The 15,752-nt window shown below is 49.5% G+C and overlaps 1 long non-coding RNA gene across 1 annotated transcript in view; it reads left to right on the top strand.

Annotated features, from left to right (window-relative positions):
* LOC127009164 (uncharacterized) overlaps positions 1 to 15,752 on the top strand; it is a 252,498-nt gene that overhangs the window by 202,196 nt on the left and 34,550 nt on the right. Inside the window, exons 5-6 of the long non-coding RNA XR_007761690.1 lie at positions 9,275 to 9,315; positions 9,841 to 9,934. This is a non-coding gene — a long non-coding RNA (uncharacterized LOC127009164). The remainder of the gene's footprint in view (positions 1 to 9,274; positions 9,316 to 9,840; positions 9,935 to 15,752) is intronic.

Raw genomic sequence — 15,752 nt, 5'->3', positions numbered from 1 at the left:
TGTGTGTGTGTGTGTGTGTGTGTGTGAGAGAGAGAGAGAGAGAGAGAGAGAGAGAGAGAGAGAGAGAGAGAGAGAGAGAGAGTAAAAATAGTGGTAAAAGTGGTAGTAGTAGTAGTAGTAGTAGTAGTAGTAGTAGTAGTAGTAGTAGTAGTAGTAAGCTCATACCACGATCCCATAGCCATTGATCGAGAGTGCACGTGTCAAGGGTCAGTGAAGGGCGCATAGTGGTGGCCGCGGAGGGCGTGGAGGGTGTGGTAGTGGTGGTGGTGGCAGTGGTGGTGGGGGTGGTGGTGGTGGTGGTGGCGGGGAGCTGAGGGCGAGGAGAAACAGGCATCTTTGCATAAGCGCCACACCGATACATATGTCACCGGTCTGGGCATGGCGATGTTTAGACCTGGGAACGGGGCAGCGGCAGGAGGACAAGGCGGAGGTGACAACACAAACAAAATGGTGACCAGGACCTCGCCGGCTGGTCAGTGTGTGTGTGTGTGTGTTTTACAGTAAAGGAAACAGTTCAGGGGCAAAAAAGAGAAACAATAATGAAAAAAAGCCCGCCCGTGTGTGTGTGTGTATGTGTGTGTGTGTGTGTGTGTGTGTCATTCAAACAACCCCCCGAAGCTTCCCCTTTTCCCGGCAGCCTTTTTCGCCGCGTCAGCCTTGCCTTCTCTCGCCGCTGGGAGGTGCCTCCGTCGCCCTGATAACACCTGTGTCCGCGAGCCCCGAGGCGGCGGCGACTCGCTGAATACAGAGCCTTCGTAACAAAGCCTCAAGTTGCCCGGAAGCGTGTGGCGTTGGGTGCGTGGGTCTTGAAGGGGCGAGGTGAAGAGTGAAGCTTTTCTGACCATTCTGCCGCTGTTGATAAAAATGCATAGATTACTTTTGGGATTTAAATTTCAGCTTTCCTGCTTGTTTTATAACCGTGAAGAAGAATGGACCACTCAGGGACATAGGCAAGGAGACGAAGAGAACTATCGTGTATGTTTTATTACCATAGAGAAGAATGTACTGCTCAAGGATGCAAGCAAAGGGACAAACAGAATTACAAGATGGCTGCCAAAAAGTCAAATAGAGGAAGACGCCGAAAGACATAGACTGATATTGGTTGCAGAAGTATCTCTAATTTGGCTCTCCGACAGTTTACTAAATATCTCCCTTCACGGCGTATCAAGGTAGTCTGTATCCTCTTTGGCACAGGAACAATGGAGAGCCTTCAGGAGCCAGGAGGTGGGAGGGAGGTATCCAAGCCTCTCTAACCTCCAATGAACATCTTTTGAGTCCTCTTTGGCACAGGAGCAATGGAGAGCCTTCAGGAGCCAGGAGCAGGGAGGGAGGTATCCAAGCCTCTCTAACCTCCAACGAACATCTCTTGAGTCCTCTTTGGCACAGGAGTAATCGAGAGCCTTCAGGAGTCAAGGGGGTAAGGGAAGGTAACCAAGCCTCTCTAACTCTACATAAGCATCTCCCTCTACTATTCGTTAAAGCCTTCTGAGTCATCTTCGGCACAGGAGTAACCGAGAGGCTCCAGAGGTCGAAGGGGCACGAACTCAGCCCTCTCCAGCAACCCTCTAAGCACCTCCCTCCACAGTTTGTTGAGGCTGGAGTGCGCTGATAGAACACGCGGCCGCCCTCTCGCCCGCCGCTGAGGGCTGGTAGAGGGGCGGTGACATCCCCTACAAGTATCGGGGGGCAGCGAGGGGGATGTTAATCTTTCTCCTCCTCGACACGATCCCTTGGAGGTGCCCGGGCTCGCGTGTTCTCCGTGGGCCATGACTGTGATATTTACCGATACTTATTAGAAGCCGCCTCGACCCCCTCATCCGGGCAGCCTTGAGGAGCTGAAGCCATCATGGAGAGTGTGCGTGCTCCCGCGAAGTAAAGAAAGCCACAACTAACGCTGCACTGCTCAATTATACGCTTGGCAGCACCTCACCTCGCAGCGGCGTAGGAGGATGCTTGCTCGCCTTGTCTTGCCCGCCTGTTTGTCTCGGCCGTGAGTGAAGTTCAGTGTGTTTGGAGGCGAGTTTGATTGAGTCTGGCCATAAAATAAACCGCCGTGACTCAAACTCCGATGTTTACATTAAGCGACTTGATATCGAGATGTGTTTACGATATGAATGAACAGAATCTTATACAGTTTGTTGTTGGCCGTATTCAGCGCTCTCCCTAACTAAATTGTGCTAGTTATTCCCAACTCAGACACCAGCGGCAGCCTCTAATCTATTTCCACATGCATCACTTCCGATTATCTTTTTCGTGGCATATTCGACTTAATATTACAAAAAGAAAATATCAATAAATCGATCTAACCATTAACCCGTAAAAATGTTTCGCAGATAGTTTACAAGGAATGAGGCTTGGCGTGCTGTTAATATTGGAACTGTCAAAGAAATGGCTACCCAAGCTCATCTATATGCCGTCCAACTCCTTAGCGCAGGAGTGAACCAGTTGTCTCAGTTCTTTCATCCTTCTCACGGGTAAACTCTGGATGCATCAACCTTAATTCCTTCCCCTGTAATACCCTGTCCAAAGCCCCAGCGCAGGAGTGAACCAGTAGTCTCAATTCTTTCATCCCTTTCACGGGTAAACCCTGGATGCATCAACCTTAATTCCTTCCCCTGTAATCCCTCCTTCCTACGACCTATTATTGGGTAGTATTATAAGACATTTCGCCGCCCAAAAACACCTATTTAACAAGGCTTTCGCAGGAGTTGTGTGCATTTCCAGTATCAGTTTTATGACCATAGTGGTAGTTTGACCCTTCTTCTGTACCATGAGCCTAAAAAAACACTCATTACAAGCTGATTGATCCCCTCTTTGACCTTTAGAAATAGATGATGTGAGAAGCGAACGTGTCTTGTGATACCATTATCTTTCTGGAGGGGAGTATGAAGGCATCTCTAAGCACCTTCCTCTGTCCCTTTTCGCTGTTGCTTTGTCCTGTACCGTCAAAAAAGATTAAACTAACAAACCGTTCGTGAAATCTGAAAATTACTCCATTATATAATCCATCAATAAAATGAGTAATAAATAAACTAACCTCGCAGCCAATAAACAAGGATCATCCCGTCGGCGCGTCTTAATCGTGGCGCCGATGATTAAAGTGTCTCGCGCTGGTGGCGGGAAAATTTACATGGGTTTTATGGCGAGTAAATCTTGGTTACCGTTATTAGTGGCGGGTGAGTGGAATTAATGACTGCCTACCCCCCTCCTCACCCTTACTGCGGGGGGGGTGAGGAGGGGAGGCCGTGGAAGAAGGAGGTGGAAGGTGAGAAGGAGCAGGAGGAGGAGGAGGACGAGGAGGAGGAGAGAGGATGAGAGCTGCAAGGGAATGGTGAAAGTCAGGGCGTGTGAGTAAGAAAATCTGCGTAAGTAAGTAAAGATAAAAATAAAGGTAAAGTAAGGAGAGGGAAGAGATTAAGAGAGAGGGGAAAGTGCAGGAAGGTGAGGTTAGAGTGCTGACGTGGAGTGACTGAGGTAAGAGGAGGTCAAGGGAGATTAAGGAGGAAGATAAGGATGAAACACTACAGGATTAACTAACATGAAGGATAGTAAAGAGCAAAGGGATTAAAAGGAAGAGAAAGAGTTTAAGAGAGGGGGAAAGGTGCAGGAAGGTGAGGTTAGCTGAGTGCGGGAGATAAGAAGATAAGGATGAAGCACTACAGGATTAACTAACATGAAGGATCGTTAAGAGCAAAGGGATTAAAAGGAAGAGAAAGAGTTTAAGAGAGGGGAAGGTGGTGGGAGGAGGTGAGCTTAGCTGAGGAAGAGAGAAGAAGGAGATGAAGCAGCACTACAGGATTAACTAACATGAAGGATCGTTAAGAGCTAAAGGATTAAAAAGGACTATACAAGGGCTGCGTCAGAGAGTGCCATCTTCATCCAAGGACACTCGCACATTCAAAGGAAAGGAAAGGTATTTTTGACAGGAGAACGACAGTAGGATGGGGACTGTGAGAGCAGGTCAGGAGGGAAAGGAAGGGCTTGGGCGCCGGGGGTAAACAAATAAGATGCCCGATAAACAATACTTATAGTCTGTTCACTTAAGTCCGACCCAAGCTGACAACATAAACCTATAAGCGTGTTTGCAAGCTGAGTGCTGACTGGCTACTGGTATGGCTTCCAAGTTTTCTTTAACCTCTGTTTGTGTTTATCTCACGGAGCACTTAATCTGCACTGTGCTTACGAATACGCTTAGGTCTATTTTGTCAACTTGGGCCAGACTTAAGTGAACAGATTATACACCAGAACAACTAACGAACTACTCCATACAATTGTACACTCCTATACTGTCTCTCCTTTCCCCTCACCTGTGCCTTCGCCCGTAACCCGCTTCCTCTTCTTGACCTTATTTTACTAATTTCTCTTTTCTTTTCCCTTTTCCTCTTTTCATTCAGATTTCCTATCCCTTTATTTCTCTTTCCTTTCCGCCCTTTCTTTCCCTTTCCGTCCATTCTTCTCCCTTTACTTTACTTTTTTTCTCTTTCCTTGCTCTCCTTTTCCTCCACGTTCATTTCTTTCCCTACTTTTCGCTCCCTTTCCTTATCTTCCCTTCCCTTCCCTTCCCTTCCCTTCCCTTTCTTTCCCTTCCCTTCCCTTCCCTTCCCTTCCCTTCCCTTCCCTTCCCTTCCCTTGATTAAAAAAAAGGGGGTGGGGTATAAGGAGGAGGGAGGAGGCATAAGGAAGGAAACTTGAGGAGGAGGACGAAAGGGCTCAGGAGAAAGTGATAAAATGTGAGGACAGAGAGGGAAGGGATGGACACACACACACACACACACACACACACACACACACACACACACACACACACCAACACACAAGCACACATACCAACAGAACCCAACACACACACACACAAAAAAAAAACTTTGTTCGATTTCTCCTCAAACTCGAAAAAGAAAAAAATAAAAAATTAAGGCCATGTGTGTGTGTGTGTGTGTGTGTGTGTGTGTGTGTGTGCGGGTGCTCGGGGCCATGTAAGGGGACACCAGCGCCTCGGTGTCGGGTCCCGTATCGTTGTGGCCCCACCCAGGGCGGCCGTAATCCAAGAATATTATTGGATAACGAGTATGGATATTATCTCCGTGCCTAATGAACTCGGGCGACTAGGCAGCGGCAGGTGAGCAGCGGAGGAGGCGGAGCAGCAGCAGGAGGAAGAGGAGGAGGAGGAGGAGGAGGAGGAGGAGGAGGGGCGGCAGGATGAGGAAGAGAAAAAGTTTGGAAAGGATGTTGTGTCTAGACTAGAGGAAGAGCATAGGAAGAGGAGTTACAAAAGGAGGAAGAGGAGGAGGAGGAGGAGGAGGAGGAAGAGGAAGAGGCAAGATGACGTGGTAGGGAGAGGAATATTCAGAGAGATAAAGAAAGTTAGAGTGTGTTAGAACCGAGAGAGAGAGAGAGAGAGAGAGAGAGAGAGAGAGAGAGAGAGAGAGAGAGAGAGAGAGAGACCAGAGAGAGAGAGAGAGAGAGAGAGAGAGAGAGAGAGAGAGAGAGACCGGTCCAGCTCCCTCTCCTTCAGCTCCTCATAAATCATTTGACAGCTCATTAGGCAATTAATCAGCCACCTCGCAGGGCAGACTCGCCCAAACGGGGACAAGGAACACCGTCTCGCCTCCCTTCCTCCCTCCCTTCCCTCCCTTCCCTTGCGTAATTTCCTCTCTCTTTTCCTCTTTCTCTCTTCCCTATTTCCATTTCTTCTCTCTACCTTCCTCTCCTTCCTTAGCTTCTTCCCTCTTTTCCCTCTCCTTTCTTTCTTCTCTCCTCTCTCTCTCTTCCGTCCCTTCCCTAATTTCTTCTCTCCGTTCCTCCTTTTCTCCTCCCTTTCTCTCTCTCTCTCTCTCTGTCCCTTCTTTCCCTTCCTTAATTACCTCCCTCTTTTCCTCCTCCTCCCTTTTTCTCTCTACTTCCCTTTACCTTCGCTGTTATTTTCCTTCTTCTCTTGCTCCTTTCCTTCGCCTATTTTCCTCTTCTCCCTGTCTTTCCCTCATGACTCACCCAAGCTTCTTCTCCCTTCCTTTCTCTCTCTTCCCTTCCCTTCCCTTCTCTTCCCTTCCCTTTCCTTTCCTCCCCTTCCCTTTCCGTCTCCTCCCCTCCCATCCCTTCCCTTCCCTTCCCTTCCCTTTCCTTCCCTTCCTTGCCCTTCCCTTCTCTTCTCTTCCCATCTTTCTCCTTTTTTTCCCTTTAAACTTGAACAGCAACCACCTCCACTACCACCACTACCACCACCACCACTACCACCACCACCACCACCTAACCAGCCAGCCAGCCAGTCTCGCTCACCTTTTTTTCCTTAATTAGTACAAAGAAATTAATATGATAATTGGCCGCTATCGAAAGCTTGATTAATTTCGTCTTATTTTCATTTTTTGGCGCGGGTCGGCTCCTCCTACCCTTTCCTTTATAATCCTGACCTACTCCTACTCCTGGCCTTCCTACTCCTCCTACTCCTACTCTTTATATCTTCTTTTCATTCTGACCCTCAATTACTCCTCCATCTATCCTTCTCCAAACTGCAAATCAAAGGAATAGAGAGTTGTGAGGTCATCCCGTCTCCTTTTTCGAATGGATCATCTTAGCAGCCTTAACTGAATTCTAATAAGCAATAGTCCAACACCACCGCCCGCAACAGTGCTATTACAAGCTGTATTGGGGATGATAGTGATATTTCTAAGAGTGCAAGGAAGAGGAACGTTGAGGTGGGCTTCTCTGATATACACCCTCGATGGGAATTTTCTGCAGCCTCAATTCTAAGCCTTGACGAAACAAAAGTACACTGACAGGCTTCACTAGGGTCGATTTCTAGCATCTGTGAGGGTGTGGGTCAGATGAACAGCGAGGTGAAGCTCTATATTCCTCGATGGGTCTTTTTAGCAATAGTATACCGCCACAGGCTTCACTAAAGGGCTGATTTCTAGCGTCTGTCAGAGTGTAAGAGGAACAACAAGGTGAAGTTCTCCTATATTCCTCATCTGGGTCTTTTTAGCAATAGTACACCGCCACGGGTTTTACTAGGGACGATTTCTAGCATCTGTGAGTGAGTAAGTCAGCGGAGGAACGAGGCGCGGCTCTCCCATATGCCTCGTCGATGGGTCGTCTTAGTAGCCACCGCCGCAGAACCCGTTTCCTGCCTCGCCCCTAAACGCCGCTCGTAACCTTGGCCGGCGATTAGACTTGTTGGTTTTGTTTATGTGTTGGAAATGTTGTGCTCGTCTCTTAGCGTGACGGACGAGCTATAATTGTAATAGTTTTGCCGGCCGGGAGTCATCAGGGAATTATCTGCCGGGCCGGCGGTGTGCAGGCGGCCCAACATGGCGCGCCCAGATACCATCGTGAAATATTATAGAGAAGAACAATTTACTGCGGCAGTGTGGGCCTGATGCTTGCTATTACGCGACGCCCTCCCATTAATCATGCAATTCCAGGAATGCAAAATTAGCTAATAACTTCGGCCCCGGATCGGTTACCGTAGATTTAATTGTGGCAGATTAGTGTGGCCCCAGATGATGCGCTTAATCACTCTGGATGCTGCCACGGAGGAGCTCGCCGCTGTTTAACGTGTTGCGGCGGGCAGTTAGACGCTTAATTGAATACCGTCGATGAGTGAGTTCATTAGTATGCCCGTATAGACAGCGAGACGGGGCGCACCTGCATGCTTACCCATCTACCTACCTGCCTTACCCCGCCGCTGGACTCGATTCGAACATTTATTGCATACAAGACATCTATAAATACACAATCGGCGCGCCCCTTAGCCGGTTACACGTACACTCAGCCAACAAATTACTGGCCACCTTATGAACGATTAGATAAGGAATTAGTGGAGACCAGAGAGAGGAAGAACTGGGGTGGTTATAAATGCCGTGTGTTTTTAGATCGATCTCGTATTGTTTAATGTTCTTAGGATGCTGTTTGCTTTGTTGGTTGATGTGTTGTTGGGGTTAAGGTATTGAAGACAGGTGTTCAGTATAAGATTATGGAGTCAGAGGAGGAATCAACCCTCGTTAGCGATTCTTATTATTATTATTTTCTTCTTCTTCTTCTTCTTCTTGTTCTTCTTGTTCTTCTTCTTTTTCTTCTTCTTCTTCTTCTTCTTGTTCTTGTTCTTGTTCTTGTTCTTCTTCTTGTTATTGCTCTTCTTGTTCCTGTTCTTCTTGTTCTTTTTTCTCTTATTCGACCATTTTATCTTTTTATCTATACATTTATTTAGCTTCATATATATATTCTAAGAGAGTATTGAAATCAAGGAGCAGTTATGTTCGTACTTCCGGGGCTGCAAACTTGTCAGCGTCAAGATATATTTCCCGACTACTTGAACACTTTATCAATACCCTGAACTAATTACTAAAACAAATCAAAATGACGTTAGTGGCTTGGACCTCTCAATAAAACTCCTGCTGCGTAGTTTTGTGCCGCTATCTGACAGTGCAATCGGTATGCAGTGTAATGTGCCGAGAGGGAAAGTGAATATGCGGAGCCTCTGCTGGGGAGCGGACGAATGCAGGAAGTGGAACAGCTTGAGGGCGGCGCGGCTTCAGGGGCAGGCCGCTATCTTGCTGGAAGAGGCGTGTTGTTTTTCAATGTTGCTCAGTTCGTCAGATGTGCTGCCAGGACTCTACGTAGGCTGGTATTATAAGACTCTCGCTTCTCACATCCCCTATTTCTAAAGGTCAAAGAGGGGGTCAGTCGGATTCTAATGAGTGTTTCTTCGCTATGCCTCCAAACCTTTCGTGTATTCTACTACTAACTAACGGGGAGCATACTGTCATCTGCGGCAGGTTTCGTGTGGTTCTATTCCTTTTGCTTGTCTTTCCTCGTACAACCTCTAATTTGTCCTCCTCCGATTCCTACCCTCCCCTGCTCCTTCCCACCATGTCCTGTCTTGTTCTTTTCCTGTACTGTATTCCTTCACGCTCTCTCCTTTACCCTATTCCTTGGGCTGGCATGCTCCCACTACCTAACCTTTTTCGTTTGTCTTCATCACTTAGCGTATGCCTTGCTTGGGGGTGATAGAGGAGAGTTCCTGAACGCGTGTGGTAGAGCCTCGGGGAAGGGATGGCTAAAAAGGATTTGTAGTGCGTCGAGGCAAGAATAAATGGCGCCACCTTAAAAAATTGCCTGCGCCATGACGGGCTTGGGCCTACCACCAGACCAGGCCCCTGAAGAAAGCCTACCGGCGCTATAGGCGAACACTTAAACAAAATATATATTGTCGATACCACTTTCTCCTGCCCTGGTTGCGCGATGGCTGGTTTTGGGTCACCTTTTCACTTTTCTTTTCCAGACTCCTGAGACGCCGTGAGCTGGACTTCCGGGGGCACGAAGGTGAGGCGGGCGTGCTCGAGTTTCCCCGGGCATTCTTGTGTGTGTGTGTGTGTGTGTGTGTGTGTGTGTGTGTGTGTGTGTGTGTGTGTGTGTGTGTGTGTGTGTGTGTGTGTGTGTGTGTGCAGGCAATATTTATATACGAGAAAAAAAAATCCCATCAACGTTAAAATGAGAACAATGATTCGTTGCTGACTTAATATAAAACCTGATGGTATTTTCTGTGCGTTTAAATCCGTGCTATTTTATCTGTTTCTCCGTACGGCTCACGAGGAAGCCGTACACGTGCAAGGCCCCACCACCGCGGACGGGAAGGGTGGCAGGCGGGGGCGGGATGGAGCGGAGAGGGCGGGGTGGGACAGGGAAGAGGGCGAGGCTGGTCGGGAAGGAGTCGGGGTGGGCGGGCAGATCAGGTGACTCGCAGACCGGCATCACGGCGGCCTCGCTCATTATAGATTCATTTATTACGGGGAGGGATTTTCCAGAAAGTGAACTATCGCGAACCTGAGCCTCCCGTCTCTATTCCAGGCGAGGATGTCCCCGTGAGGCGGCGCGGCGGGGCGAGGCGAGGCGAGGAGGAAGGGCCGAGCTGATCAAGGGTCTCGAAGCACCGACGGAAAGGGTGAGTGTGTGTGTGCGTGTGTGTGTATTTAGTAGTTTTGTTCGCCGGTGTTTGACATATGGCGCGGAAACCTTAGCCCCGCGTGAGTTTTCTACGCGGGGAAAGAAAGGAGAACTCTCGGCCGTGGAGGATAATCGACGTGGGCTCACTGGGTGCTTTTGTTTGCATGGGCGCGGGCGAGCGGCTGGGAAGGGGTGCGTGATGTGCTCTGTTCCTTTATCCGTCTGTTCCTGCGTTACGTCACCAATGGCTTTACTGTTTTAGGATTTTTTTATCATACTTTTCGTCATAAAGTTGATGTTGCTACACTACAGTTCCTTCTTCTCTATTCTTCTTCCATTCTTCCTCTCCCTTTTTCCCTCCACTCCCCTCTCAGGATCTGGCGCGCTCAAGAGTCACACTGTTGTTGTTCTGTCTCCTCGTTAAGCCCCGCCCACAGTCCTCGCGCTAATTAGCCACGTGGTATCGATCAATCTCCCTGGCAATGAGCCCGACTCATCATCGCCATTCTGGTCTGTAAGCCGCTCGATAACCGTGGCCAAGGTGTGGGCTGCGGCACGCGGCTGTCGTTCGCACCTCGCCAGTCCAGCGCCTCATTACAACCATTGTCTCCCTGGCAGTGGTTAGGGCTGAAGGAAAGGGCAGGAGAGCACCTTTATCTGCCCAGTATTACGTGCGCCGCCCACAGGCTAACGCGTTGGCTTATACGGGAGCAGCCGCCGCGTACACCTGCTTGGAATACTATTTCGCGGGTCAGGAGCGTCACGTGTGTCCCCCTGCGAGGATACATGTGGGGGCGATCAGTGGTGAAAGTAAGGAGTTGTTCCTCACTCTGCTTCTGACGCCCTAATGAACACGACGGGTGCGGTGTAGAGACGTGAGATGGTGAAGATAACCTGAGGGACAGCCAAGCGGCCCGGCCTTGGCAACACTGCGGCGGCGTTATCAGGGACTCCGGCGGACGATGGGACGACTAAGGTTGCACTGCTGTGGAAATATGAGGACTTGAGTGTGCGGTGGGTCCGGCCGCGGCCCTCGGTGGGTCGTGGGTGGGTCTTGGCCGGGGCGGGCGGAAGGGGAGGGGGCAGTGCGTTACATCGATTACGATAACACGCGTCATAACGGCTTCTGCGCGACTCGGAGGTAGACAGGGGTAGGCGGGCTTGGGGTTGTGTTTCAGAGATGTTGATGGATTACTTGCTCGTTGTCGGCGGTGATCCCGAAGGCCGCTGCGCCGGACTGATACTCGCCGCCCAGGAACACGACAACGCCTCTTACACAACCAGACGACAGCGGGCGGCGACTCCCAGACACATGTCGTACCTCCGCTCAGGAAAACAAGCCGAGTGTGATCAGCTCGAGGCACTCACACACATTGTTTTGCCCTCCGCCCCGCAGACCACACAGCCACAAGACGAATATACGGACCCAGAGGAGATAATCCCTTCCACGAGCTTATAGCGATTCTGGTCGTGGCCGCAGTGGGCGCCCTCGTATATCATATATCACACGGCGTGTTTGCCCCTCGCCCAACACTATATAGGCGCCCCTCCACTTTGTCTCCGAATAAACTTATCCCGTTCCTGGAATGGCGAATGAGTCCGCTTGCAATATTTCTCCGGGCGGACTGTCACTGATAGAGGCGCGGGAGGTCGGGGCCGTCCGTCACCCCCGCGGTCACAATAAGGGAGTTGTGGAGTGCGGTGTAAGCGGTGCCGAGGCCGGCTATAACAGGGCATTGTTCACCGCGGGAGCCCTGGGCAGAGGCGCCGGAATGACCTACACAATAATCACGAAAATGGCATTAATATCAGGTTTCATAAGGCCACACTCGACTGATGGCGTCGTTTCCATCCCGCCCCCTGTAAGGCCGCGGCGTGATGGGTGGGCTGTCTCCTGCCTGCCCTGTCTGACCGGCTCTCAGGACGCTCTCGGCAGTCCTGATGCTGTCTAGATTGCTCAGATGCCGTCCCGATTGTTTATACGCTCTAGGGATTATTTTATGATGTCTGGGAGGCTCTCGCGCCGGCGGGCCACGAGTACTCCGCCGCCCCGCGATGGAGTTTATCTCGATCTTGAGTGCACGCTGATGCTACACAGGAGGCTTAACTCTGCAAGCTGAGGGCTGTGCTTTCTCGGCGTCTGGATGTTCCGGGAAGGCTCTGTAGCACTGTGGCCAGGCATAAAACGAGGCTTTGTACTTTTGTGGCCACACGTGAGACAAAGCTCTGTATCACTGTGGCTGTATGGCACGAGTGACTTATTCAGTGTCTTGTGAGCCCGTCCTAATCGTTACAGTGTATTAGTTTGCATTCATGTTCCTCTCTTTTGTTTGAGTTCCCTGACGCGGAGCCAAGACATATTTTCTCCTTTTAAGATGCAAAGCGGCTTCTTCCTTGATGTTTACTTTTACGCTTCTCGAAATATGAGAAAATATTGCAGTTTTTAAATCAAAGTGGAGATCTGCGACTTCAGCCTTGTTAGTTTGCGTCCTTTTGTTTCGCATAAAACGAATGTAGTAATGAAACTCGGCATATTATTTCCTTTATAAGCGACCCACGCGTCAAGAGAAATTCCAGCAGGGCAGCGCAACGATTCGCAAAGAGCTCTTGTAAAATGTGCACGTGTGTCTTCTATGCATTCACTTCTTGGAGACTCGCGCGGCGGTGGAGTTTTAAGAGGCAGAAACACCCGCTGTTCTTGATGCGTGGGGCTGACTGTGGGCGAGTGGGTGGGCGGGTGCTTGCGTGTGTGTGTGTGTGTGTGTGTGTGTGTGTGTGTGTGCTTGTGAGTGGGTGCCTGCGTGCGTGCGTGCAGACTCCCTCACTGCGCGGCGCCCCTCCCCGTAGCACCAGGCAAGCTCATCGTCGTCGTAAAGGAAGACTTCTCACAAGCTCACTCCGGCACTCTCGCTTGTTGCTGGTTTCGTAGGCCGCCACGCTTGTAATTAATGGACGTATATTATCACATTCATAAAACAGTTTCATATTATCGACTTAACCATTAATTCTAATCATGGATGTGTGTGTGTGTTTAATTACATTTATAAATACATTTAATGTGATCGTCTTCGGTGAAACCATTAACGCAAATCAGCACCAACAAATACAATATTACTGAGCCGTCCAGCGCGGCAGCCATTTGTCTTGGCCAAAATAATGGTCGCCTTCACCTCTAATTGAAACACTAAACCTCCCAACGCATGCACCTGCAGCAATCCCACAGGAGGCCGTCAGGCAGTGTTTGCAGCCCCTCAGCTCCTCTCCCGCTCAGCCTCGTCCCGCCACACACTACCGCCGACCCGAATCGTCCCTTCCGCCCCCCGCTGACCTGCAGGGCGGGAGGATCACCACCGCCGCCTCGCTCCTCCCCGCCGCCGCATCCACCCGCCAAGCACTCCACCATCCAGCCCTCCACTCTGCATAAACCCTCGGCCGCCGTAATCCGTCATGGTTTCCGTAAATAACCTCCGCGAGCATATCAGGTGGAGGCCGAATGCATTATTTTCCTTAAGGAACGCCAAAACCAGTCGGTGAATTCATTACCATGTAAACAATAAAGTCTTACACCTCGCCATGACAGCATCGGCGAAGATCACAGAATATCGATACATCTCGCCGTTTCCGTAATGAGGCAACAGTGTCAGGAAGGGCTCGACCGTCGGTGCGGCGCGGAGAGCGAGTCAAGCAACAGAGACGCATAATGCTGGAAATCCCTGCGTCTGCCCTCCTCCAAGCGGCTCTTCTGCAGGTGGCGCGCCTCACCCTCGCCTGCGCCCCGTCCGTCGAAAAGGAATTTGATATTGATAAAGATTGTGAGTCCTGGCGAGGTGCTGTGAGGACGCGGTGATTAATATTAACAGCACCTCGGTGGACCGCGCGGCCGAGGCAGAAACCCTCTGATCACTGCCTTGCCTCCGCCTCCCTCCCTCGCATTGCAAACCTAGCCAGCACTTTTCCGTCCATCCCCTGCAGTGTCCTCGGTAGCCTACTCGTGATTGGCACTAAAGACGCTGCAGCACACGTTTTTTTTATGTGTATTTTGTTTTTCCTTCGTTATTTGTTGCCTTACGAGAATGATCTTTAGAGCTTAGAGCGAGTCCTTAAGAATGAGATTAGTAGGAAAAGTTCTTTCGTTGTAACGAGAAGCAAATACTCACAGGACGAGATTTGGCATACAGGAGCTTCATTGTGACGAACACACGCTCATTATGGTGATTTGAATAGCTCTTAATGGCGTGGCTTCGGAACAACGGCTCGCTAACTGTTTTATTATCCGTGTTGTATTGTCGCATTGTTGTCGTCTTGGTCATCGTCGGCGGGCGCCATCCTCCTCCTTCTCCTTCCCTTACACATACAAAAACTACTTCACACACACCTGCATCACACGCTCGCATGTAAACAAAGTAATCTACACCAAAACTTAATCTCAGTGGCGGACGCGTCATGTGAGGAGGCGCAAGGTAAAAACCCAAGTCAGCGTGAGGGTTGGGAAGGCCTCGGCGAGGGTTTGCGTGCCGGAAGGTTGTTGAGGAGCAGCGGCGGCGGCGAGGGGGCGGCGGAAATTGCATGTTGATGGAGGTGCAAGAAAAAAAGGGCCAATGATCCCTAATGCTAAGGTAGTTAAACTTACCTGAAGTGGTCTGGGCGCCAGCTGGTGCTCCCACACACACCTGGCCAGCGGGAGTGAGCCACGCACGGCAGCACCAGGGATGTTCTTTTCTAATTATCATTATCCTGCCAATATGGAGTTTATGACCCAAAATATCGCACGGAGGGAGTTCGTATCGTCTTAATTAACAACTGATGGTCAAACAAGTATATTAGGGTATCGGCCATGCTCAAGTATTTTTTTTTCTTACACTCCACAACAGTTTTTCAGGTTCAGTCATTCTCACATATTTCTTTTCCTCACGCCACATCGGCTTATGGGAAAGATTTATTTTTTTTACAGCAAAGGAGACAGCACAAGGGCACAAAAAAGGAAACATCAACAACAACAAAAAAATCCCAGTACTCGCTGCTCCTAAAGAAAATCCAAAGAGGTGGCCGAAAGAGGGGTCAATTACGGGAGGAGAGGTGTCCTGATACCCTCCTCTTGAAATGCGTTTCCATTGCTGCAGTGTTTTCTTAGCGGCTGCCTTACCTCCTCTTGCCTCTCCTAATACGAGGTCACACTAATCAAAGAAATCAAGCATTTGCATATCGTTTTTCTTTAATAATATCTTGGTCTTTTATGGTAAAGGTTCTTCTTTCAGCGGCACAGTGTCTAGTTTACAACCGTCTTGCCTTTTGTTGTTTCCTTTGGTACGTACGAGGTCACATGAAATAAAATGCTACTACTAAGTTCTATATACCAAAGGACACAAAGAAACGCGCCTTATAGAAATAGTGTGGGTGTGGTGATCTTCCTAATGAGAGAGTTAAGCAGCATCATTCTTTCATCTCTATCCCCGGTAAACTCTCCAACAGCCTTCACACTACTGTAATTTGACCTGCCTACACGAGAGAATATCAAAGTATCGAAGTGAACTGATATTATCTATTTTAATTTCATCCCATGTAAAGGAGCAGCCTCATTGTATGTTTTTATTTAATTTGACTCAAAGAGATTTTATTCTCGAGTGCAGGGCAAACCACTCCATATATATACGCATGCAAGGCCCCTGTAGTGTCCGGGGCGTGGCGGGGATGTCCTCCGCCGCCAGACCTTACCGTACTCCTGCCTTGAAAGCGTTGTTTTTTGCTTCTAGATCCTCGGGTTTATTGTTAGCTTTAACTTCAGCAAAACAATCTCCTAATTATAGCAATTATAGTTT

Source organism: Eriocheir sinensis, chromosome 40 (genome assembly GCF_024679095.1).
Source record: "Eriocheir sinensis breed Jianghai 21 chromosome 40, ASM2467909v1, whole genome shotgun sequence".
In the NCBI taxonomy this organism is placed as follows: Eukaryota; Metazoa; Arthropoda; class Malacostraca; order Decapoda; family Varunidae; genus Eriocheir; species Eriocheir sinensis.
The sequence above is the reverse complement of the archived record's forward strand: the minus strand, read 5'-3'. Positions and strand labels throughout refer to the sequence as shown.